The 24,873-nt window shown below is 41.3% G+C and overlaps 1 long non-coding RNA gene across 1 annotated transcript; it reads right to left on the bottom strand.

Annotated features, from left to right (window-relative positions):
- Positions 1–897: 897 nt before the first annotated feature.
- LOC102461227 (uncharacterized) lies at positions 898–19,126 on the bottom strand. The gene is made up of 3 exons (XR_332040.4): positions 19,032–19,126; positions 2,603–2,688; positions 898–1,539 (listed from the first exon to the last, which is right to left on the bottom strand). It is a non-coding gene; the product is annotated as an uncharacterized LOC102461227 (long non-coding RNA).
- Positions 19,127–24,873: the final 5,747 nt, after the last annotated feature.

Raw genomic sequence — 24,873 nt, forward strand, 5'->3', positions numbered from 1 at the left:
TGGCCCCCTAGATCGATCTAGGGCAACCATAATTGCAAATCAAGCCTGGGATCTAAATATCCCGCACTTGATTTGCATGTTCCCAGCTGGTCGCCTTTTTAGAAATTGACTAGCCCGAAGTAACTGCCCGCGTCTACATGCGGCAGTGAAACGGGATTTCGATTTAAAGCCCCTAAATCAAATTAGCTGGCAAACCTCATTGCAGGAGGAATACCAGCTAATTCAAGTTAGGGCTTTAAATCGGAATCCCATTTCACTGCCGCTTGTAGACGCGGGCAGTTACTTCGGGCTAGTCAATTTCTAAAATGGCGACCGGCCAGTAACATGCAAATCAAGCACAGGATATTTAAATCCTGGGCTTGATTTGCAATTCTGGTCCCCTCATTAGCCTCCCTAGATTGATCTAGGGGGCTAGTGTAGACGTACCCTTAGCCAGGCTCACATCCAGGTGGAATGTGCCTTTGGACAGCTGAAAGGGAGGTTCCGTTGCCTCCTCACACGCCTGGAGATGAACGAACGCAACATCCTGGAGGTGATAGCCGCATATTGCACCCACCATAACCTGGTGGAGAAGAAAGGGGATGCCTCCCTGCTGGGGTCGGGGACAGATGCTGTTGGTGAGGAGAGGCCATTTCAGCAGCCCCGGACAGCTGCCATCCACCAGGTTCACCAGACTGGTGTCCAAATCCGAGAGGCCCCAAGGGAGAGAGTCTCAGAAGGAGCCCACCAACTCTCCCCAGGGCCTCCCCCATGGGAGGTTTGGCCTGGCCCACTCCTACCTGTCCCTCTACTACCCCTACCCTATTCCCATGAAGAATACACACACACCTGGTTTTCTTTGAACACAGACATTAGTTTTTTTATTAGAAACACTATCAGTAAAGAAAATGTGCTAACTGTTAAAAAAAAATTCTCTGTGTACTGTTCAGATGTTTATAGACAAGGTAAATCTTTCACTCAAAAATAAAGATTTTGTTATATAACTTAAATGACCTTTAACTGGATTGGTAGGGGACTAAAAACCTGGCGGTGGGAGGGGGGCTCAAGTAGGCTATTGCTTCCCTGATTGCAGGGTCCTGCCTCCTTCCTGTGTCCTGGCATTGCCACGGCCTTGGGATCGGGTGGAGTGGGGCCTAGTCCTGGCCTGGGCAGGAGGGTGGGGGGTCAGCTGTTGGGCCTGTGAAAGATCGGGAGCAGGAGGGGCCGGGGGGGAAAAAGGGGGACTGGAGGGGCTGGGGGAGCTGAAGGAGCAGTGGCCTGGTGTGCAGGAGGAGTGGTGCCAGTGGTGGGGCAGGCAAGCCGAGGACCTCGCTCATTGTTGCACAGATCTCCATGAGCTACTGGACCACCTCATCCAGCAGCCTGGTGCGCCACTCAGCCTCTGTCTCCATCCTCTGCTGGAGGGTCCTGTTCAGGTCCTGCAGGGCCACTAGGTGCTCCCTCAGCAAGTCCGTGTAGACCCACCAGTGCTTGCAGATGCACGGATCCAGGATGGTGGTGGGGCAGGTGTGATGCTCCCCTCTTGGGTAGAGGGTCCAGCTGTGGAAGAAAAGAGGAGGAGACAATGAATGTCTGTGTGCACCCCTGCTGTCCCCGAGGGCATGCCATGGCTGTCAGGGGCTCTCCTTTGGACCGGAGACTTAGGGGTGTTACACGTGATGCCGCATGTGAGTTGGGCAGCAGCCTAAAAGCATCACAGGGGCCCCACAGTGGCAATGGGACTAGCTGGCCCCCCACACTGCCAACCCGCCTGTGTGTGGTGACCCTTCAAAGCACTCATCTGATGTTCTCGGGGGCTGCTCTGGAGCAGGAGCTCTGGTCCTGGGCCTTGGCATATCCCTGCCACAGCTCCTTTATCTTGGCCCTGACTTGTGCCATGGTGTAGGGGTGATGGCCTTTGGTGGCCAGTCCCTGGGCCAGGCACTCGTAGATGTCTGCATTCCTGCGGCGTGTCTGCAGGGCCTGCAGGGCTTCTTCCTGGGACCAGCGCTCCAGGAGGTTTTGGATTTCTGGCCCTGACCAGGCTGGTGCCCGCCTTTTGGTACCCCTGGGTAGGTCCTCGTCTCTGTCCCGAGAAGGGCCAGGGGGGCCTTGAGGCTGGTACATGGCTGTCACGGGTGCTCTGGCTAGCTGCCGGACAGCAAGGCCTGTCTGGGTGCCTGTGCCTTTAAGAGGCTGTGGCCAGGAACCACAGAGGACATGTACATTTAAAGGCTAGACTGTCCACCAGGGCTTCTTCCTGGAGGCCTTTTTTTGTTGACAGAACTGGCTCCCTGCCTCCACACACACCTTTTTTCGACAGATCTCTGTCGACAAAGGCATTCTTCCTCGTAAAATGAGGTTTACTGCTGTCAACAAAACTACACGGTAGTGTAGACGCAGGTATAGTTTTGCTGACAAAATGCCACTTTTGTCGACAAAACCCTGTAGTCTAGACACTTAGACACACCCTTGGACTGGCCATTGTGTGTGAGTGGATCAGGCTTGTCTTCCAAAGGAAGTCCTTTTTTTCTCACCCAAGCCATGGTAAGAGAACTCATGGGGGACAAAGGAAACACTACAAGATACCCTGAAAGTATATCTTAAGGAAGGAGGCATTTACCCATGAACTGTAGAGAGCTGCATGGCAATAGATGGCAGTGGTGTTGCATCATACCTCAAACCGTAGAGATCGCTTTGCTCAAAAGGCTGCAAAACAACAGAGAAAGGAAAGTGTACAGCAGTTGTGCTTTCTCCAAGCGAACATCTGTCACATATATGGAAAAACCTATGAAGCACGGACTGGATATCTCAGCCATCTAAATTCTCATCTGGGACTTTTCCCTCCTGGCAAGGATAGCTGAGGAGTAGTGTTATGACAGATGTCACCAGGTGGTACTGTTACACATGGGCTTCCCAACTGTTCTTCTCTAGCATGCAACCAAATTTTGACAGCTGATCTACACTACCGCCTAAGTCCTGGGCATGAAACGCACCCTCCTCTCTTTCCCCTGTTCCCCTGCTGAGCAATAGAAATTTTATGGTATCCATACATGGAGCTATGTCAGCGAGAGATGATGTCCTGCAAACATTGCTTCTCCTTCTTGACAAGGTGGAGCAATTATGCTGATGGGAAAGGGTTCTACCATAGGCGTAGTGTGTCTTCACCAGATGTGCTAGAGCAGTGCAACTGAATTGATACAGATATGTTGATGTAGCACTGTAGTGTAGACTTGCCCTTAATCTTGGGAAGTAAGGCTGTGTTGTTGTGATTAGTCTTGCTATGCCAGGCTCTTGGTAGAGGGAGCTGTTTGAACAGCAGAAGAGTTTGCCCTCTGCCTTGGTCTCTGACTGGAGTCAATTCTCGAAGCAGAGTTGCTCTCTGGGAATGAGACATAGTGTTGGATTGAGGTTTGCGAAAGGAGGGGACTGTCCTGAGTGCTTTTTCTGATCACCCCGTCCCAGGATTGCCATATTTGTGAAAATAAAACAAGCCATGCTCAGTCTATACTCAGTCTCTGCATCACTGATTACTTCTCCACTGAGAGGCTCACTTGCAAGACCTTAGACATCTGCTGCTGCTCCGCACAGGGACAACATTTGTATATAGACTTAAAAAAATTCATATGAGACTCAGTCAAGTGTAACTAAAGTTAAACAAAGATGTCTTTAAAAAAATAAAATTAAACACTTAAGCTGTTGTTTTTAGCTTACTAGATTTCTTTCTTTTTCCCTCTAGCTCTTTCTTGATCACTGGTCAGATAAAACTAAAATGATAAATATGTATATATTTTACTTGCCAAGTAAATGTGCTGTGGCTTCATTTTTCTTCCACAAAAATATCTCTACATCTGTTCCCTGCAATTTGAAGTAGTCACTACCCTGTAGCACTGCCTCTGGAGGCAGAATTCTGGTCCTCCAACTTTCCATGTTTATGCACTAATTATGTTAATATTTTTGCCTTCCAGTGAAACCAAGAAGACAAGAGATGGCTTCTATTAACATATCTTCTCTGAAGTGAAATTTCTAAGCTTTTTTTTTTTTTTAAAGCTTTGGTAATAGAAAATCCTTTATAAAATCCTTTTCATATTCTAGAGAGCTATGTAATCTAGTTTCACTCTGGGTGCCATAGTCTCTGAGGCCAGTGCTCCCTCTGACATTCATGCACAGCCTGAAAATCACATTTAGAATGAGATTAAGACACAATGTTCTCAGACTGAACATTATTTTATCTTATTTCAGTAGTACGGGCAATTGTTCTGTTAGTTCTAGTGCTTGAATTCTATAGGATAAAGTTGAATTGCAGGACTCTTTGCAGCACTCCAGCTTAGTTGTCATACTGAGCCTAGTCCACAAATGTCATTTAGTTGACAAGTTTTTTTCAAATGAGGCCATCGGAGTCATCTTAGCTCTTGGTTTTCTGGTGATCAGGTTCATCACACATTAAAACGTCTACACTTCAATGCAAATTCAGTAAGAGTGATGATCTCAATTAGTTGAAGATGCTTACCAAAATAACCTATACATACAGTAATAAGAATTCAAGTGAGTCATAAACCTGAATGACCTAGTTTGTAACCTGATTGAGAGAGGCAAGGATAGCAGGTGTATCACATGATCATTTCTTAGGCACTAACTGGATTTCTGCATGTTTTGTGAGAGCAGATTTCCTTCATCAATACCAAAGGGAGCATTGACAGTCTCCATTGGCAGGAGGTCCCAGATGCTCTGGATTTACTAGCAAAGTATAACATGGATCACACCATGGAAGGTGGTAGTTCATTCACCTTGCTATGCAAAGTCCACATCTTGTTTGCAGGACACATCACAAAAGTTTACCACAGCTGTAAACAAAGATCAAGACTTCAAGCTCCTGCATAGCATGAGGTCAAGGAGTCATGTATCATCTAAAACATCAGTTATAACTTCCCATCTGACTATGAAAAAAATTGTTAATCTACTTTCTGCCTCAATATCCCATCTGTTAAATAGGCAGACAGTACATCTCTATGTCACGGGGGTATTGCAAATTAAAGTCTATTAATAACTTTGAGGTGCTTAGATATTGTGCTGAGGAATTTGAGAGATGTGGACTACTTCACACTTGATCAGATGATACTGTAGGCTTAGTGCTTAGCTCACTGTGTCACCTCAAAGCTACTGTGTACACCCAAGACCTGCATGCAGTTTTTACAAATGGTCCCCTTCTTTGTAGTGCTTCGGAACCTCTTGATCTTAGAGTTCTTTGGACTCTATATCTGGATCCACATATTGTACCATGGATTGATGGCATCACCCCTTTAAGAAGATGGCACAACATATAAGGTCAATACCATTCTGAATGAAGGATACAGCTACTGCATATATATTGGACTAAGGGTAGTGATATTGTGTTTAAAGTCTGCACTGGTCTTGATTGGGAGGAATGCAGAGATTCCCTAACCTTGATTATTTAACTGTTTCCCCATGATAGATGCTGTCAACCTGATTGGCTGAGTCCTGGCACAGATTATGGATCTCAGAATGACAATATCCCTGAATCAGTTGTTTTTGCCTATACTGAGGAAGTACATAGCATTGTGAAAATCACTGCAAGGTAAATGAACAGAAAAGTTCTACAGCTCTGCTCTGAACCAGAAAAGGTGCGGTGAGTCCCTTCAGAAAATGTATCTGAAACCGAGCAAGAAAACTGGGTGAATATTATGCAAAGCATTTGCTTATTTCTAACTAGAACATTGCTTTGACTATAATTGCCTTTTTTTCTATATTCTCTTTTGCAAAAATGGATGTGAGCAAAATTGTGTGTGTACAAACATTCAGGTTATGGAAAATTGGGCACAAATTCATTTAATCCAAAAACTGAAATTAAAAGCCGAACATTTGGGGAACAGAGATGCTCCACAATGTGTCATGTGTTGCAAGATATCCACTAGCCAGCACAGGGTTACTTATAGTGGGCTTGATATAGTATATTCTTAAATAGATTTTGCTGCTCCTTTAAACACTCAGGGCATCATGCTTCTGCTATTGCTTGATGATAAGTACTTTCTAGACTCTAGTTTGCAAATGGGGCTAAACATAACTCTTGACTCCAGACCATATTCCTTTGGGTGTGCAGTGGCTGGTGCATAGACAGGAGGTGTTTCCTGGTTTGCCCTTAAATGCTCTAGAGTGTTTGTCTGTTGCTTATGCTAAAGTTATATAATTATCTGTGCTTTTTCCTTGCCTTGAGTACCAATACACCAGAGAACAAGATTTGGCCCTAAAGTAGCATTTATACAAGTGATCCTTAAATAGTGGGTGCTAATATCTAAACAGAATTCACTGGAGTATTATATTAGTAAGGGGCTCTTAATGTTTGGATTCAGAACTAAAACTGGGAATTGAATCTCAATGAACCACAATAGGGCTAATTATAAAATGCATAACTACAGCAGGCTTTAATTAATGCAAACTGCAGCATTGCTTTAACTAGCCAAGAGAGATGAGATGCTGCAATACAGTCTTTCAAGCACTAGAAATGTTCAAGTGCCCTACAAAATAATTGCACTCTGAAGTGTTCCCTGAGGCATGGGAACAAAAAACAAAACAAAACAAAAATGAAAAGAAGAAGAAAGCAGAAGGAAGGAAGAGGAAAAAAAGAAGAAATTCAAAAGAGAAAGATTCCACCTTTCTTTTTAATTTTTCCCTCAATGTATATTAAATGTATATTAAAGAAATGATAATTGTGGTTTAGATCAGGGTTTCTCAAACTTTTTTTTTTTTTTATAAAGTATCCCTTTAAAAAAACATTATAAGTACCCCCAGTACCTACAGTTTTCAGACACACAATTTTTTTTTCTACCATTGCAACACATTTGTTTAAACAACTTAATCGTAGCTGGGCGGGCAATGAAAATTTTGGGTGTAAAAAGTACAAAAATAATAAAACGCTGTAAAACTTAAAACAAAAATTCAGTTTTCTCCAAATTTCAGTTGTGTTGACGTACCCCCCAGGCTTCTCTCAAGTACCCCTAAGGGTACTTGTACCACTGGTGGAGAAACACTGGTTTAGATTATAAAAGAAGCACTTTATAATTTCAGTGGAAGACCACTGAAATTATCAGATTTATTCATGTTAAAACTGAGAATAATTTGTTCAACATATCCTGGTGTGAAGCAAATTTTCTTATGACTTGAAGGGGTCATAACAGTTTCCCCAGTGTCTACAAGAAACCTATTGCAGGACACAAGAGATAATTGAAACAGTTGCATATATTATGTCTACTCACATGAAGGTTAAAGTAGTAGAATAAAACATGTTCTGGTTAAGTGATGCCATTAATGCAATGACTTCCCATATAATATTTCTAACTCATTAACATTTAATGCTGTAGAAACTTTTTCTTGCATATTATATGAAATAGTCTTTCTCTTATACTAAGAAGGGTTTGCAGAAAATGGGACATTTATTTTTATAATAAATCATTATTTCTCTTTTCCACTGACCTTTTCTCACCCCTCAGTTTATGCATACTGTATACTGGACCTAGGAAGTAGGGCTGAATCTGAGTTGAGTCTTGATCTGAACCTTCCCCAAATCTAGTCAATATTTAGATTCAGGGTACTGGTTCTAGATGCATATCAAGAAAGTTTGTGAGAGTGTTTAGGGGAGGAAGGATGGTTTAATGGACAAGCCTCTGTCCTGGGACTCAGGAAATTTGCATTCTTTCCTAGCTCAGTGACAGACCTCCTGTGCCTAATTTACCCTGTGCTTCAATATCCTGTCTATTAAATAGGCAGATGAAACATGCCTACATCACAGGGAAGTTGCAAAGCTAAACTCTGCTAATAACTGTGAGATGCTTAGATATTATGCTGAGTAATTAGATAGAAATAAGATGTTAGATTGGTCACGGAAAAAACACAATAATTCCTTAATTTGGGTTAGTGTTTTTATATTTTTATTTCCAAAAAAAAGTTTGCAGAGTTAAAAAAATGGCTGACTTTTCTGTCACACAAAATTATAAATGATCTGGGCAAAAGGAGTCAGCAAAGAAAGCCAAGGCCAAGAGTGAAAAGAGTTGCTGGTATATTACCTTATGGGTTGGAAAGACCTGCTAGGTAACGAGCAGTCTGCATGATGGGCCTGATGCAAAACACATCAAACTTTCCACTGGTTTTTAATTCAGTCTTCTAAGCCCAGCAAATCAATCAGCCTGTCTAAATGCTACATTTCGAGCATTAGCTTTCTTTTTTTGTGCCTGTAGCTTTGCTGCTGCAAATCAGGCTGTGTCTAGACTGCAGGCTTTTTGTGCAAGAAACTTTTGTCAGAAGAGATCTTCCGCAAAAACTTATTGCGCAAGAACACGTCCACACTGCAAAAGTGCATCGAAAAAGTGATGCGCTTTTGCGAAAGAGAGCACCAGACTGCATGGACATTCTCTTGAAAGTAAGCACTGTGCTTTTTCCTCTTTCCTATTTTTGCTTGAGAAACCATCAAGTCCAATCCCCTGCATTCATGGCAGGAGCAACCACTAATCCCTCCCTGCCCTTAATAATCTCTAGGGATGGAGATTCTACAACTTCCTGAGGCAATTTATTCCGGTGATTAACCAATCTGTCTTTTAGGAAGTTTTTCCTGGTATCTAACCTAAACTGTCCTTGCTGCAATGTAAACCCATTGCTTCTTGTCCTATCATCAGAGGTTAAGGAGAATAATTTTTCTCCCTCCTTGTAACAACTTTTTTGTACTTAGAAGCTGTTATCATGCCAGCGTTCCCTCTAAACTGTGTGCTTGGTTAGCCACCCAGGAGAGATTCAGATGCCATCCAGCTGATTAATAGAACGCCCACATTGGGCAGCAGCCAAGAGCATATGTTTTTATTGCCTCTGTGCACATAACAAAATGTATTCTTCACCCAGATTGAAAAACATAGAGGGAGAATCGATCATGTCCTCTTTTGGTCTTCTCTTTTGAAAACAAACAAACCCAATTCTTTCAATCTTCCCTCCTAGGTCATGGTTTTTAGACCTATGATCATTTTAGTTGCTCTTCTCTAGACTTTTTCCCATTTGTCTACGTCTTTCCTGATACTAGTATTCTCATTTTCTGCCTTTTCTTTCCCTTTTGACGTACCCTTTTGAGATACTCTTCTGTCACTGCTTTCTCTTTTTTCCCCTACGTCTTAAGTCTCAGGGAAAACAACAGCTATATTCTACTCTCAGTTACACAGGTTTCAGTTCAGAACAACTCCACTCCCATCAGTCAAATTGCTTTGAATTTACCCTGGGTATGTGATTGCAGAATTTGACTTACCAAATGTGTTGGTTATCACAAACAGATGTTGTGGTTATCTGAAAACCCTATTAATCTTCATGGAATTTTTCATCTCAGACCAAAAAAGGGTGAAGAACTGGTAGAAAAAGCTTCCCCTTTGTGATATAAGCTAAATCCACTAGCCCACAAAGGTAAAATGTAAATAACTTTCTGACCCTTGTGAACAAAAGCAGACTTTAAGCGTCAGCAATTGGCATTCACATACAAAGAAGCATGTATTACTGCCTTTTCTCTTATTTCTGAAAACAGACTTTCCTAAACCCATCAGCACACTAATCTTTTTTTGGCATCAAACTGTTTAATCATTGGCAGAGTAACAGTCAGAAGATGGATTAGAGGTCTTATCTTGCTAAGACCAGCAACATCAGTAATCAATACATGAATGATTTCCTCAGCTAATACCTAAAAATGAGAAAACATTTTTCATAACTTTACTGTGATGATCCTAACTCTGCCGATGTAGCTGCGAAGATGGAGGCATCTGATTACGTGAATACCATTCAAGCTCATGTCAGGTTCAAGAGATGAACATTTCAGCCTAGAAACATTGGTAAAAAAATCCTTTGCTACCCTTTTCAAGCAGACCAACCAGTGCAGTATACAAGCTTTGACAGACAGACCCACATTTCACTTTAGTCAACTGGCTATAGAACTTAGTCTGATTTTTGGTGTTGATGTTCCTGTCTATTGATGTGAATCACACAAACAGAAAGGGTACATTTACATATTTAAGGAGAATAAACCTTTGCCCTCTTAGTGAAGGCTCCTCCCTTTATATAATTGGGTCTGAACTTTTCCTCTTGTAAATCAGTATAGTTGACTCAAGACAAGGTCATGGACCATTTTATTTTTTGAGCATTTTGATTATTGTAAAATCAGACAAATAGCTAGCTGGTGCAAATCCATGTAGCTCCATTAAAGTCAATAGAACCATGTTCATACCACCAGAGGACTTGGGCCATAAAACTGTCATGGGGAAATGCACCTTTCTTAGTCATATTTTCTTCCTTTCCTTCCAATTTCCTCACCTTGAAACCTGGCCCACCAGGGAGAGGGGATACAAAGGGGACAATTGCCTCTGAGACTCGTGATTCAAAGGGGCCCTGATCTCCCAGCCACTGCTTAGTGCCACACAGCATGTTCCGAGTGGCTCTAAGGGCTGGGGGGGTGAGGCTGGTGTGGTGCACTCTGGGTGGTGAAGAGGACTGGCTGCCACTGGCTCCGCCCCTTCTGCCTGAGGCACCACCCCTTTCAGGAGCATGGATCTGGGCCCCCCTCACCTTGCTCAGGAGCCCACAGAGGCTGTTGGCGTCCCTGCTTGCAACTCCATTTTCTCTTTACTCTGGGTTATCCTTCATTAAAATCCCAATCCAGTCATCTAAATCATGCTGAAACTCTATTGAGGCCACAGACCTCATTCAGGTTCCTCTACAGAAAGCCTGCTTAACTGCACGTGCTTTCAGCCATTAATACACGTCCTGAGTAGAGTATTGCATAGCCCCTCAAAACCAGTGCCTGCTGAACCTCTGTCTTGCAGGCTCAACTCAAGCTTGGAGTAATAGTGCTCCCAAAACTCTGCGTGTGTGATTCTTTGCTGTACCTCTTGGAACTGCAGCCAAGAAGGCTCAGCTGAGAGAAAATGGGAGAAAAATGCCTTCATACCATCTTTGCACCATGAGGAATCTGAATTCCTTTGGGATCAAAACAACCCCTAGCATTAGGGAACCTAGGAGTGATTTAATTCCTGCAGTCTGCTAAGGGCAGTATATACAGGTGCATACTATGGAAACTGCCCCCAGCCCCACTCCTGGCATACTCCATGTGTTGGGATTTTGGGAGGAGGGTGGTGCAGGGCCTCTTACACTGACCCATACTCAGTGCCAGTGTCAGAAGAAATCTCTTTGAAACACAGTTCCAGCCTCTTTATGCTGCCAGCCTCTGTCAGTGAATCAGTCCCTTTGAAGCTAAAATTGTCCTGCATCTCAACTTTGAAACACTGAAATAAACTAATGATTCTCATTCCTGCTGGTTCCAAAGGAATTAAATTGAAAGCTTGAGTGCAGTGAAATTGTACACTACTTCCTTCCCGTACTCAGCAACTTCAGCAGTAACAGCCAACATTTTTTTCTTTCTCATCTGTTGGTTGTTAATTTGCCTTCGTGTGGAAGTGAACAAGTTCTAAGGTGGATAGATTGAAAGTGTGCAAAAATAACACATAAAAATATAGTTCAATAACAACAGCAACACTCTATTTGTGAACAGCAAGCGAAAAACATGTCTTTGCCCTAACAAACATCCTTAACTTGCAACAGCATGTAACCCGAGGTTTTACTGACCTTGGTAGCCTTATACGCTTTTGGGGACTGAGTTGATTTTCCTCATCTTGGCATGTGAGCCTTGGGCTCCATCTTCTAAGAGTGCTTGTGTCATGAACAGGATGTGGAAGCAGCCACTTATTATGTCACAGATATAGGAAAAGCAGGGGTGTTAGCATGGACAGACTGTATGGGAACAACATTACCAACCAGCGGCTGAGTGCATCACAAAGATCGGTGCAGGCTCTATTTTGCTAAGTACTAGTATAATGTTCAATGACTATTTGAGGTATGTTACTCCCTGTGAGAATGAAAACTGGGGAAATCCCAGAAGTCCTGGGGTGGTGCAAGAGAATTTATAAGAAAATTTTCATGCACTTAACCAGGGTATGTGGAAATATCTTCCTTAGGTACTTTATGTCTTGTATTTCATGTGTTGGAATGCCTCACAATCTGTAGTGGGTTTATCATCACGATTCCACTGTGAAGTAGGGAGCTACAGGTTGGAACCAATCCCGGAGCATCCATGGAGTCCCCAACAATGCCAGACCATGGATATTACTGGATCAGAGAAGTTCAAACTGTGTTATTTCCAATTTACAAATGGAGAAACTTGATTTCAATAGGGATAAAGCTCTAAATAACACCGAGGATCTGGGCCTAAATAACCTGCCTAAATATGAGTTATTGGTACCAGCAGGTAGTAAAAATTTGCATTCCGGTCCATTGATAGTACAGAGAGATGCAGTGAGTTACTTGGGCATTCAGCAGTGTTGTGCTATGCAGAGAGTACTGAATGGACTCAGAGCAAATATAGGGTAAAAGGAATTGCCAGACTGCTTCTGAACGAAGGGCCATGTAGTCCAGCATCCTGACTCCAACAATAGCCAGCAGCAAATGCTTCGGAGGAAAAGGTAAGAAAACTATTAAACTATTAAAATTGGATGTACATTAAAATTACTTCAAAGGGATAGCTGAGTTAGTCTGTAATTGGAAAAACTTGAAAAACAACGAATGGCCTAGTAGCACCTTGAAGACTAACAAAACATGTAGATGGTATCATGAGCTTTTGTGGGCACAACTCGCTTCTTCAGATGAATGGAGTGTTGGAAGTCCAGATCCAAGAATAAATAAGGGAAGAAGGGTTGGGGGGGAGAGGTAGGAATAGAAGAGGGGAAAAGAAAAAATGAGAAAAAGTGGTGAATTGGATTGTTCAAGTTACAAGAAGCTGATAAGAACAATTTGCACCTCTATAAGTATCCATTGGTTGGTTGGTTAAGTCATTAGGATGTGGAAGGTAGTGTGTGAGCCAGCCAATATCTTTAATTCTTCCTACCTGATAGGAATAAAACTTGTACATGAAGTTAAGTTCCAACCCTTCCCTGTATATTTGGTTTGTGGAGTTGGCCTGAAACAACACAGTGACTTTGAGATCCACTAATGAGTGCCCAGGCAGATTAAAGTGTTCTCCAACAGGTTTCTGTGTGTTGCCTTTTTGGTTATCTGATTTGTGTCCATTAACTCTTTCCCATAGAGACTGTCCAGTTTGGTCAATATCCATGGCAGTGTGGCATTGTTAGCACTTGATGACATAGATCACATTAGTGGATGTGCAGTTAAATGAGCCCCTGATGTACAATGGGTACTTAAAGAGGTGCAAATTGTTCTTATCAGCCTCTTGTAACTTGAACAATCAAATTCATTATTTTTTTCTCTTTTTTCCCCCCCTTTTCCTGCCTCTTCCCTCCTCTCCTCTCTACCTTCCCTTATTTATTCTTGGATCTGGACTTGTAATATTCCATTCATCTGAAGAAGTGTGTTGTACCCACGAAAGCTCATGATACCATCCACATGTTTTGTTAGTCTTTAAGGTGCTGCTAGACTATTCATTAAAATTACTGATTGTGAGGATTCTAGTCAGTTAAAAATGTCAATATCCTTTTAAATTATAACTAGATAATTTTTCCCATCTAACTCGCCAACAAGAAATCTCGGTTTAGGACATTGTCAAAGATTTTTTTGAAAGTCAAAATCAAATTGTCAACCAGTTCTCTTTTGCTGATCCTTTTGAAAAATTCAAATAGATCAATGAGGCACAGTTTTCCTTTGCAGAATCCAGGCAATGATTCATAGCATGACTTTCCTTGTGTTTTATTATTATTCTACTTTTAATTATTGTTGCAACCAATTTACCAGGTACAGACATCCACCAACTGACATTGTTATTGCTACAGTGTGTTCCTGAGATGAACCACTTTCCATTGCACATTTTAAAAAAAAGGCAATGTCTAGTTGGTTCAGAGGCTCAGTGACTACTATGGTACTGAAAATGCCTAAATGGAATGATTTGTTGTAGGTATTGCATTTTTCTGAAGTTGCACAGTCCCCTATGATTGATTAAGCAGAATCTGACCCCTACTAAGGGTGCTCTGTATTGTGTCAGAGGCACCAATAGCCTAACAATGGACTAACTGGGGATTCCCCGGACAGCATAAAGTTACTATACAACCTTGTTTGCGGCTCCCAGCACAGGAGCATGAGCATGAGGAAGAGGGAATGTTTGGGGTATTTCCATGCTCTGCTGATCCTTGGTTGTTGGACTGGCCCCTGGAGGGCAGTTGCAGCTCTCAGAATTTGCAGCGAGGTGCTTTGTGGCACAAGGTCAGGGAGCTGCAAAGGCAGCTGTGAATGTAGAGGAACTGATCCAGAGGATTTGGCTCAAAATGTTTTCCTGTTTATTATGAACCTTTGCTGCAGGGATAATTTCTACACATGTCAAATGTTATCCATTTGCATTTGTTTTAAGAATGATTGCTCAGCAGCCTTACTGAAGAAATATTTTCCATTGAAATGAGTAGCACATTTGCTGCCAATTTTTTCCTTCCGATTATGTACGTTAAGGACGTTTTTCTATTAGCAATAAATAGCTTCAGGTGAATACAGTAATCTCTTTGTTCCCACTGAGTGTTGTTTTCACTCCACTGGTCTTTTTTGGAATTCTAATTCAGCACCTCACAGCATCATGCTAATTAATCTCTGAAACATTCAGATACATTCACACATTTACAAGGCAGTTTATCTTTGTGTTTTGGTGTCCTACATCTTGCTAAAATATATAGTATTCTGATGTGTGTATGCATGCATGTGTGAAGCTGCACAGACACACACACACACACACACACTACAGTATAGGTTGTCAGTCCATAGACATATTAGAATTACAATTAAGAACAGTTGGACTCTTATACACTTTAAAGTACAGCATGAGTTTTCCAGTCCCTTTTTGATAACTGCAGCTATAATATAATACAGTGGCAGAAAAGTAAATTACACACCAAAAAATCCATTTCCATGCTAATGGAATGTGCTGTATGAGACTGTTAGCATGCTTTCAGAGAGCAAATAGATGTTATTTAAGAAACTCACTGCTAGAATAAAGGTGTGCATTAAAATTACTGACTGTACAGATTCTAGTCAGCTAAAAATCTATTTCCTTTCTAATAAAATTGTTTGTTTATTAAAAGAAAACACAGGATGAAATCAATGACAAATCAAAGAGCAGAGACATTCTACCCTGGGCTGGATCTTTCATTTCAAAGCCCTATAATTATTCCTACAATAATACCTTAAGAATGGATCAAATAAGATCTTGAAATTCTGTGTATGTCAACTAAGAGTATTTCCTTTCAGTTTTCATACTGCAAGAATCAAATTCCCCTTTAAATGCCCTTAGCTGGAGAAAACACTGTGGTAAATTTCAGATGAAAGCTGTGATAATCATAGTTACACAAAATAAACAAAAAGTAAGTGTGTGTGTGTGTGTGTGTGTGTGTGTGTGTGTGTGTGTGTGTGAGAGAGAGAGAGAGAGAGAGAGAGAGAGAGAGAACCCCCATACTAAATCTGTGATTTCTATGTTTCCCTCATATGAAAAGATTTACAGACCTCAAAAGCAGACAGGTAAATGGCACACTCCCAGAGACTGCCTCTTTGATCTCCAACAATTTTGCTTGGTCACTCCTTCCTGGCACTATGGTATAGAGCCTATAAGAATTTCTTATTGCTGGGAGAGTGAGATGTGGCAGTGAATTTTGAGGTGGAAATGGAGTAGGTCTGGTCAAGTACAGCAGGCGACAGATCATAATTATTCTTGTCAATACAAGTTGTTGATTTGCTTTGCTGGTGTTCACCTTCACTTTTATTTGGAGTCATTCAAGTGAGTGAGTGTGTGGGCTCACGTATGATCTCAGAGAGGAAAAGCATTGTGGAAACGAGAATATTTACACTGCAAGTGCTCTGACAGCCATGTTTAAAAGCTATTTGTTATCATTTGCATACACTTACTGGTGAATTTTACATGTTTGAAAACAGTTCGCAAAAGAGAACAAATAGCACTCATAGTGTATAGAAATCATGAGTTTAAAAATTTTTTGGCTTTAAACATGATCCCTGCAATCACATACTGGGGAAGAACAAGCAGCACCATCTATAATCCTATAAAGAGGGAGATAAGGGAAACTGAGTCTGTTATTTTGCATGAGAGGGACTGTGACAGGCAGCAATGACAGAAAGTCAAGAAAGGACAGGGAAAAGACAGATCATATGATTTTGCCACCTTCTGACAATAGTAGGTGCTGATATTCCAGGAGAGTCCCAGATCCAAGCAGCAGTACCTATCAGACTTTTTGACTAATTAGTTTAGTCAGTAATTTGGGTATATGGTTTTGAAATTCCATATTGTATTAATGTTGATTGTTAGTTGGCGTTATTGTTATATTTCTCTAGGGATGGAAGATTGGAAGGACTGTACCTTCAAGAGTCTCTGGAGAGCCCCCTGTGGTAGTTATGTTATGCAGAGGCTAATGTTATCCAATACTGACCAGTTAGAACTCAGACACTGATGAAAGCAGTCATCTGTCAGACTCCTTGGCTTGGAGACTAGAGTAATTACTGAACACCACAGTAGCCCTGGGCAGGAGATGGCCTATAGGATCTCTGCTATGGAGCTAGGATGATTGACACCACTTATCTCTACAAAACTAGACCCACTAGACAGGGCTTAACGTTCATTTTCTTGTCACTCATCCACTGGAAATGTATCTTACATTCAAATTTGGCTAATGTGGCCAAATCCAAGCTTAAAACTAACGGTTCTATTTTTTTCCCCATCCTAATCTTCTGTAATAAAAAGAGGCTGAAAATCCAGGAGCAGAAATACATTACAAATAGCCTTGGCAGAATTTTATTTTTGTTTGGAATTGCAGTGGATAATATCAGTATTTACTTTTAAATGTTTTTAGATATTTTATTGATTCAAATTTTCACAAGTGTGGGAAACTATGGGGCTTTTACAGAATAATTATGTAATGGCAGTAGGCTATGTCTACACTCGCGGCTTCTTGCGCAAGTACGGCCGTTCTTGCGCAAGAATCTGCAGAGTGTCCACACTGCCCGCCTGCTCTTGTGCAAGCAAATTTACAGTATGGCGTGGTAAGAGGGGGATCCTTGCACAAGAGCTACGCTCTTTTTCGACAGGTGTAAGCCCTCTTGCGCAGGAGCTCTTGCGCAAGAGGGCAGTATGGATGCTCAGCAGGGATTTCTTGCGCAAGAAAGCCCTATGGCTGAAATGGCACAGCTCGCACATGGCAGTGTGGACGTTTTCTTGAGCAAGAGTTCTTGCACAGGAACACTTGCGCAAAATGATCTTGAGCAAGAAGCCGTGAGTGTAGATATAGCCCCGATGTTTAACTTTTCTGTAAAAGTTAAAGCTTTATTACTGGTAAAACACAAACTCTCAAAATTGTATTAGCATATACTAAGTAAATATTTTGAAGATGTTCTGAAGCAACATTTGCCTATCTGTACATTTCAATTAGTGTCAATGGAAGTCTGATTTTTGAAAAGTTTCTGTTTGGCAAAATTGGTGTTTATTGATTTTATCAACAATAATCTAATCTTTCTGAGCCTGAATACAGATAACATGAGTTCTTCCACCCTGATGTTATTTGTGTCATGGTTCTGTTGAAAGTCAAGGTGACATAAGCCTTTTAGAATTAACATTTGTATGATTCATGCTGATTTCTTTCAGCTTTCACTGAGGTATTTCCACTCAAGCTAGATTTCATTCTCTGCCAGCTCTTTGCTTAGGTTAGTTTGGGGATTTTCATGCAGCTTCTAGTGGAAATATAAGCTTTCGAAAGATTTCTTAATAACTTTCATATTACTGAATGATGCTGTCAATTGCAATGTTAATATCTTCAGAAAGTTCTTTTATTCCCTCCCAAAGGCAATAACTCCTGAAGTTCTTGTCAAAATGTCCTCTGTACTACATTTCTCCCTATGGCTTAAGAGCAATTTTTCCCCCTAAATTATATATGAACTCCATCAACTGTAGGGTGTCACAAAATCCATTGAAATAACTCATCAAAATAATAACAATTACAATTTAAATTGCAGTCAGAAGCTTATAAGGTACTTTTGCAGCTGGTGCACAATTTTTGGAGAAACATACACTGCCCTTCTTTGCTCCTGTTTATCTATAATCCTTTTGATTGGTGCACCTATTTTGAGTTGTCTGGTTTCTTTAATGTCACCTGCATGGAGTAGGGATGCTTATATCTGTATAATACAGACATTTATAGTAATTGACTGACTGGCAAAATTAATTTCCTTGTTCTTGTTGAATTTGTTTCGCTTTCAATTCTATATACTCGTTCATTAGCATACCTACTGATTAGAAATCATAAATACTATTTTTAAAATTTAATGTTTCCTACAGCAATATTTGTTCAGCTAACCACTGTTCAAATGTTGTCACATGAACCATATAGGTAACACTTTACAGAAATTATATTCAGTTTTTCCACAAGCCGCTAGTAGTGGAGATGAGGCCTCTAGTTTGGAGAAAAGAAGGTAATCGAAGGTTAATAATATTTCCATTTTAGCAAGAACATTATTATACATATGTTTAAAGATGTACAATTAAAACAATTATATTTATAGTATTAGCTTAGGATGTGGTATAAGATGGGAGAAATTCTGGTCTTATGGACTTCAGAGGCAAAATTACCATTGACTTCAGCATGTCCAAGACTTCACTCGGTGATGCATTTTCTTAGTTACATGTTGCACAATACCATGTGTGATCAGAGGTTATTACAATATTAATAGCAAAATGCTGGTGCAATTAAAATGATCCTTTCTAACATGACTAATATGGTACTCACTCAACACTTAAGAAGCATGGCAATGATATTTGCTGGGATATTAATATAATTTGCCTATCAGTTCTAAAGTTTGAAAATGTTTCATTCCATGTTAACATTTAAAAATCACCTGTGTTAGCTGGAAACCAAAAAAAAGCTATGTATTTATGAACAATGGTAGAACGGTAAAATGAAAAATGTAAGTAAAAGCATCACCTTACTGGCAGAATCATTCTCTTTATGAGGCAAAGATGTGCAGATCTATAGATAGTCTGTGAATCAAAGGTCACTGTTACTGAGGTAGAACTTCATGTGAGTCTGTGTATGTGTTTGATATGGTAATATGTAACATACAGAGCAAATGTCTAGTATTGTCCCCTCCCTGCTAAAATTTAACTCTGTACTGTACAAAATATGTTAGAGCCAGTTAGGAAATGTTATCTGTGGGGTTTCTCAGGAATTCTTTTTCCTGACTTTCATTGAGGATCTGTTTTGGTAGAAATTTTCTGTATAGCTTCAAAAGATATTCTGAAACATGAATAAGTATAGCTTTCTTTAAAGATTATTATGAATAGTACAACATTTGAGGCTAATTTCCCCCAATACCAATATTTTTCTTCCACTCTCACAGTAAATAATGTCCTCCAAGTTTGCTGCCAGCACTTACTTACTTTCTTTCTTTCTTTCTTTCTTTCTTTCTTTCTTTCTTTCTTTCTTTCTTTCTTTCTTTCTTTCTTTCTTTCTTTCTTTCTTTCTTTCTTTCTTTCTTTCTTTCTTTCTTTCTTTCTTTCTTTCTTCAACACATCTAGGCTATGTCTAGACTGCAAGCTTCTTTTGAAAGAAGCTTTTCTGGAAGAGATCTGAAAAAACTTCTTTCAAAAGAGCACATCTACACAGCAAAAGCGCATCAAAAGAGTGATCTGCTTTTTCAAAACATAGTGTCCACACTCATTGGACGCTATCTCACAAATAAGGCCACCCGGAACCACTTCAGGCAGAACAGTAGGTCAGCAGTTGCTTCCAGGTGCTGTTGCCCAAGGCTATCTGAGACATGTATTTAAAGGGACCCCCCTGGACAGCCATTTCTCTGCTTCTGCTTCATGCTTCCCTACCTCTCCAAGAGACAACAAAGCTTTAACAGTGCATGCTCTAGTTGCCTATTTTTTGGACACCACAGTATACTCCTAGCGATGGAGCCAGAGCTGCCTCTGGGCATGCAATGGCCCCACACGGTTATGCTACAGATTCTGCAGCAGTTTCAGCAGACCGTCTTGACAGTCCTGCCCCAGCTCAACTCCAAGCTCATCAGTGAATCCCTCTGCCTGGATGTAGAAGCAATGCCCTTGCAACCACCCCCCATGGTGGAGAGACGATTCTGGAGGCAGGACACCAGTTCCGACTGGTGGGACCGACTGGTCATGGAGCACTGGGAGGACCAGCAGCGGCTCAACAACTTCTGCATGCAGAAGGCCATCTTCATGGAGCTGTGTGCCTGGCTCGCCCCTGCCCTCTGATGATAGGACACCCACCTACGGCCCGCCATCCCCCTGGAGAAAAGGGTTGCCATTGCTGTATGGAAGCTGTCCACCCCAGACAGCTACCTGTCTGTGGGAAACCAGTTTAGCATGGGAAAGTCTACTGTTGGGGCCCTCCTCATGGAGGTAAGGCACTCTCAGGCTGCAGTCCTTGCCTACAGAGGGGGGCGAGGGGGAGAATCGTGGAAAGGGGGACCCTAGGGAAAGGAGGGGTGGTGGGCTGTGGGGGGGGAGGCGGGAGCGCTCTTTCGGAAAAAGGGTTCTTTCTCGTAGAAAGAGGGTTACCGCTGTTGGAAAAACCCCTCCGTTCTTTTGACTTTTTGTCAAAAGAACACAAAGAAGTGTGGACGTAAGTGTATTTTTTTTTGGAGAAATGGCCATTTTTCTGAAAAAAAACTCTGCAGTGTAGGCATGCCCCATGTATAATCTTTCTAATAACTTATTGCCTTTTAGTATAGATGAATTTTATCTTAAATTATAGTCTCAGGCCATACCTCATACTGATTGTGTTTAGCCAAATTGGAAACAAGCTTTCTGAAATTTGCATAAGTGATGCTATTTCTAAAAGAATAAAATGAATCTGGGCTGATTTAAATTTGACCAAATGTAATATGGTAACCTCAACATTTTCAAAGGAGTTGTTCAGCCTGGTTAAACACCACAGCTGTGAGAAAGTCAACAGTTCTGCCTCAGGGGGATTTGTTTACATTTTCTTCTGTTGAAGTCTGCATGGGTTCATATCCTCTGAATGTTTTTATTTAAATGGAAGCAAACATTCAAGCTCAATTCTGACCAAGCTCAAATCTGAGCATATACTATGCTGAACTAAACATTTCATGGGGTTCTGATTCAAAATCATACACCAGAAGTTGCCAATTATTTTTTGTTAAGGTCCACATATCATGGTCAAGTTACAGTCCATGTCCAGACCATACAGTAAATAATAAAAATAACAATAACAAGAATAATGACATAAAAAGATTATGGGATCTGCTCAAAAGCAACTGATGGTCTGGATTTGGCCTGATCTCTGCCTATTGACAATACTTGCCATAAGCTGTCCTGTGTTCATCTGCCCAAATTTTTGAACCTTAACTAACCTTCTCTCACACTTGACCCTTTGTAACACAACCCTAAAAGGCAAGGCTCGAGAGGCTTCAGTTTATTTTGCAAGTACTTTGCACTGTGGTAGCAGGCAGCCAAAGGCCGACATGGTTCCTTTACATGTATTTAGTTGGGACCCCATTCCATGCTTGCTTATTGTAGCTGAGGATATAAGGCAACTATTGTGCAGTGCGGGCTGTGTTCCTCACAAGGCAAGAAGAGGCACAATGTTTGCATATCTTGCATCCTAAGTGCGGAAACTCTTTTGTGTTTATTTCACCTGAATTCCACATGTCATCTATCACAGGTCATGGCAACCTGAATGACATGGCACTATAAAACTATGCTGGAAAACACTCTGAGATAGGCTTTCATTTTATTTTGTCAGATTTCTCCTACATCTTTCCCCTGGTGAGATTAGAAATACACAGTGTGCACTATACCTTTCTCCTGGTGTTCTGCCACTCCAGTTTCCAGTCCTAGCAGATGTATGAAAATAAAATATAATGGGGGTGGGGAGTTTGAAATAAAAGTTTTTCAAACCTTGAAATGGGGCAGTCTGGCTTCAGTTCAAAGCACTGGTAAAGGTTTGTGTCAGTTTTGCACAAACTGGCTCACCTGTTTGTAGTTAATAAAATCCAAATTGAAATCTTCCCTAGAGAAAACCAGGAGCTGTCTTCTAATTCTTCCCTCAGGGAAGCAGAAGGGGGAGCACATGGTGAAGTCTTTCCACTGTATATAAGTCCAGCTTGTATTGGGAAAGAAACAGCCCCATGGAAAGTCATACACTCTGCTTTTCCTGCCTCCAGGACTGCTTGTTATTCCAGTGCAAAGTAACCTCCTCAGGAGGTGCAGAACCAGTGCTAGTGGTATTTCAGATGGCTTTAATTTAAGCATCAGTTTAGTTGCCACATTCATTCTATAGATAGGGGAGAAAGCCATGCAAAGCAGTTTACCTGCCCTCAACTTACCCTCCAAGTCTCACGGAGCTCCTACATCCCATTGTTCCCATGGTGAAGACTCTTGAAGATCTGGAAAGGGTAGAGTAGGTGGAACGCTTGTTTGCTCTGACAGTTTGTCTAGCAGTGGCCAATACCAAATACTTCTGAAGGAAGAGGGCAATTATGGAACCAGAAAGCAAGTATCTTCCTAACCTGTATAGGACTACAACCAAAGGTAATATTAATCTTTCCACTGACTTGTATGCAATAGCAATTATCCCCTTAGTATTTTCACTTGTGCCCCAAAGTATAGCTATTTAAAATTATATCTGCACTTGCAGATAGGCCTGGCCTACCATAAGTAATTAATACCTTGGGGAGAGGCCTCATTTTCTGGAAGATAAGGTTAGGGATGTACACAGATCATTACCGAAAATAGGATGGACATTTGTGCTAAGTAAGTTAAATAAATAGGTCAGTAGACTAAAAAAGACAGAATGTCTGAGATAGCTAAGATAAGAGGGAGAACACCCAGGGAACCATTTAGTTAAAACAAGATAAGTTAAGAAGGTAGAGATGAGATAAAGAATATGTTGCGTATGTAGAATGAGTATACTTCATAGCGACTGATTCCTGGAATGTAACTAAGCTAAGCAAAAATGTGCGATGCCATGTATATTAAATGCAATTAGATGTGTCATGTTGAAAAAAATGTTTGCTCCTACCTCTTGCAATTGCCCCACATGGTCAATGGTTTCTTTGGTGGGTTTTCAGTGACTCAGCCCTTCATCCAAGTTACGCAGGCTGTCTGTAGGTAAAACAGAACAAGCAAACTGCTTCCAGGGTATACAGTCTTCATTTTCCACTAAGGCTTTCTCCCTGGAGCCACCACCCTTTAAAACAGTCCAAAAAGGATCATCCATTGCTGGTGCCTTTTTTTGGTAGCCCCATCCCTCCCAAGACTCCTTCTTTAGTCAGACCAATACCCATCATGGTACGCTCACTTGGTCTGGCTATGTTCTGGACTCAGTCCTTACTCTGTCCCTGCCTTGAAGCTAGACAGGAACTCCTTCTTAGCTCCCCCCAGATCTTCAGCAGCTCTCCCTGGGCTTAGCCCTGTCCACATTAAGTTGTCCATGATCTTGCTGCTCTTCCAGACTGCCAGGGACCTGGTCCTCTCTCTTCCAGCTCTGCTGCTTCCTTTATATGAGCATCCTGGCCTTCTGATCGGCTCTTTGCCTTGAAGCCAATTTAGGTGCCTGGAGGACTTCTCTTCTGCTCTCTTTTGGGGTGGTTGAGGCAAGGTGTTGAGGTCTCCAGCAGGAGGCCTCCAGACCTATTCCAAATGTCACACATGTTTATAAGCAGAGAGGATTTCTTTGTTACCTTGGAGCTGTGATATACTCTGCATCTACCCCTCCATAGCTGAGTGTGTGAATAGCTCAGTGTAGCATTGCTATATTCCAAATAAAGAGACTTGAGTGATGGAGTCTAAAGTCAAATTGAGTTCTTGGGAAGCTGAATAGAAAGAGGTCTCAGAGGTAATCCCAACAGTGCTGTCATCTTCTTCACTTCTATGTTCCTTCGTACCTGTATACCAGATTTGTGTGTTCTCCATCCACAGAAGCAAATGGCTTTATAGCACTTTTTTAGCTATTGTACAGAAAGAGAGTAGTGAATGTTTGAACTTCCATCTGGAGAAACTGAAATCTGGGAACCAGCTGAATATATGAAAGCTTTATTTTTTGGTCATTTCTCCTGTTTAATTGACCAAATCTATCTGGAGGGAGTACATTAAGAGCTACAGTACATTTGTTTAGTGTTGGACAGAATTGTACCCTTTCATGTCTATAGCTTGAGGTTTAGCCGAAAGATTTAATTTTTCCCAGCTTCAAAATTTCTCATTAATTTGCGTTCAAGGCAAGATGTTTTGTGACTGGTAAATTATTTGACATGACACACTACTGCAGGAATTGTTTCTTCCAAGCAACAAGATGGTAAATTATTTTTATTTTTTATTTTTTTGCTGTTTCCACCCAGTCAGAATGACTCCCAGTGAACATTGCTTAAAAGAGAAATGCTAAAAATAACTATGAGCTTATTGTAATTTTATACTAATTTCCTTATGTATATGGAAGTGCCTTGAGATGTTATCATCCTGGGTTCTGTGAGATCCCAGAAACACTCAGTAATCTCTCTATTAGACTTGCTCCTGAGGGAGGTTATTTTCCCCCCAAGATTCTTCCTAATGTTTTGAAACACTACGTTGTTTTGTGAAGTATAGCTGGAGTGCCCTTTAGTGAACTAGGATTCTGCTTCCCATGAGGGCTATAGTTCTGCAGCCTCATAGAGGAACAAAGGATGAGACATAGAAACAGGAGCCAGAAGCCAAGCCAGAAAGGCAGGCTGCTACAATAGTGAATGGAGTCAAAGACCTGAGGCAGTCATACCAGGCATTATGAACAATATATACAAAAA

The sequence above is a fragment of the Pelodiscus sinensis genome, chromosome 1 (genome assembly GCF_049634645.1).
Source record: "Pelodiscus sinensis isolate JC-2024 chromosome 1, ASM4963464v1, whole genome shotgun sequence".
Taxonomy (NCBI): domain Eukaryota; kingdom Metazoa; phylum Chordata; order Testudines; family Trionychidae; genus Pelodiscus; species Pelodiscus sinensis.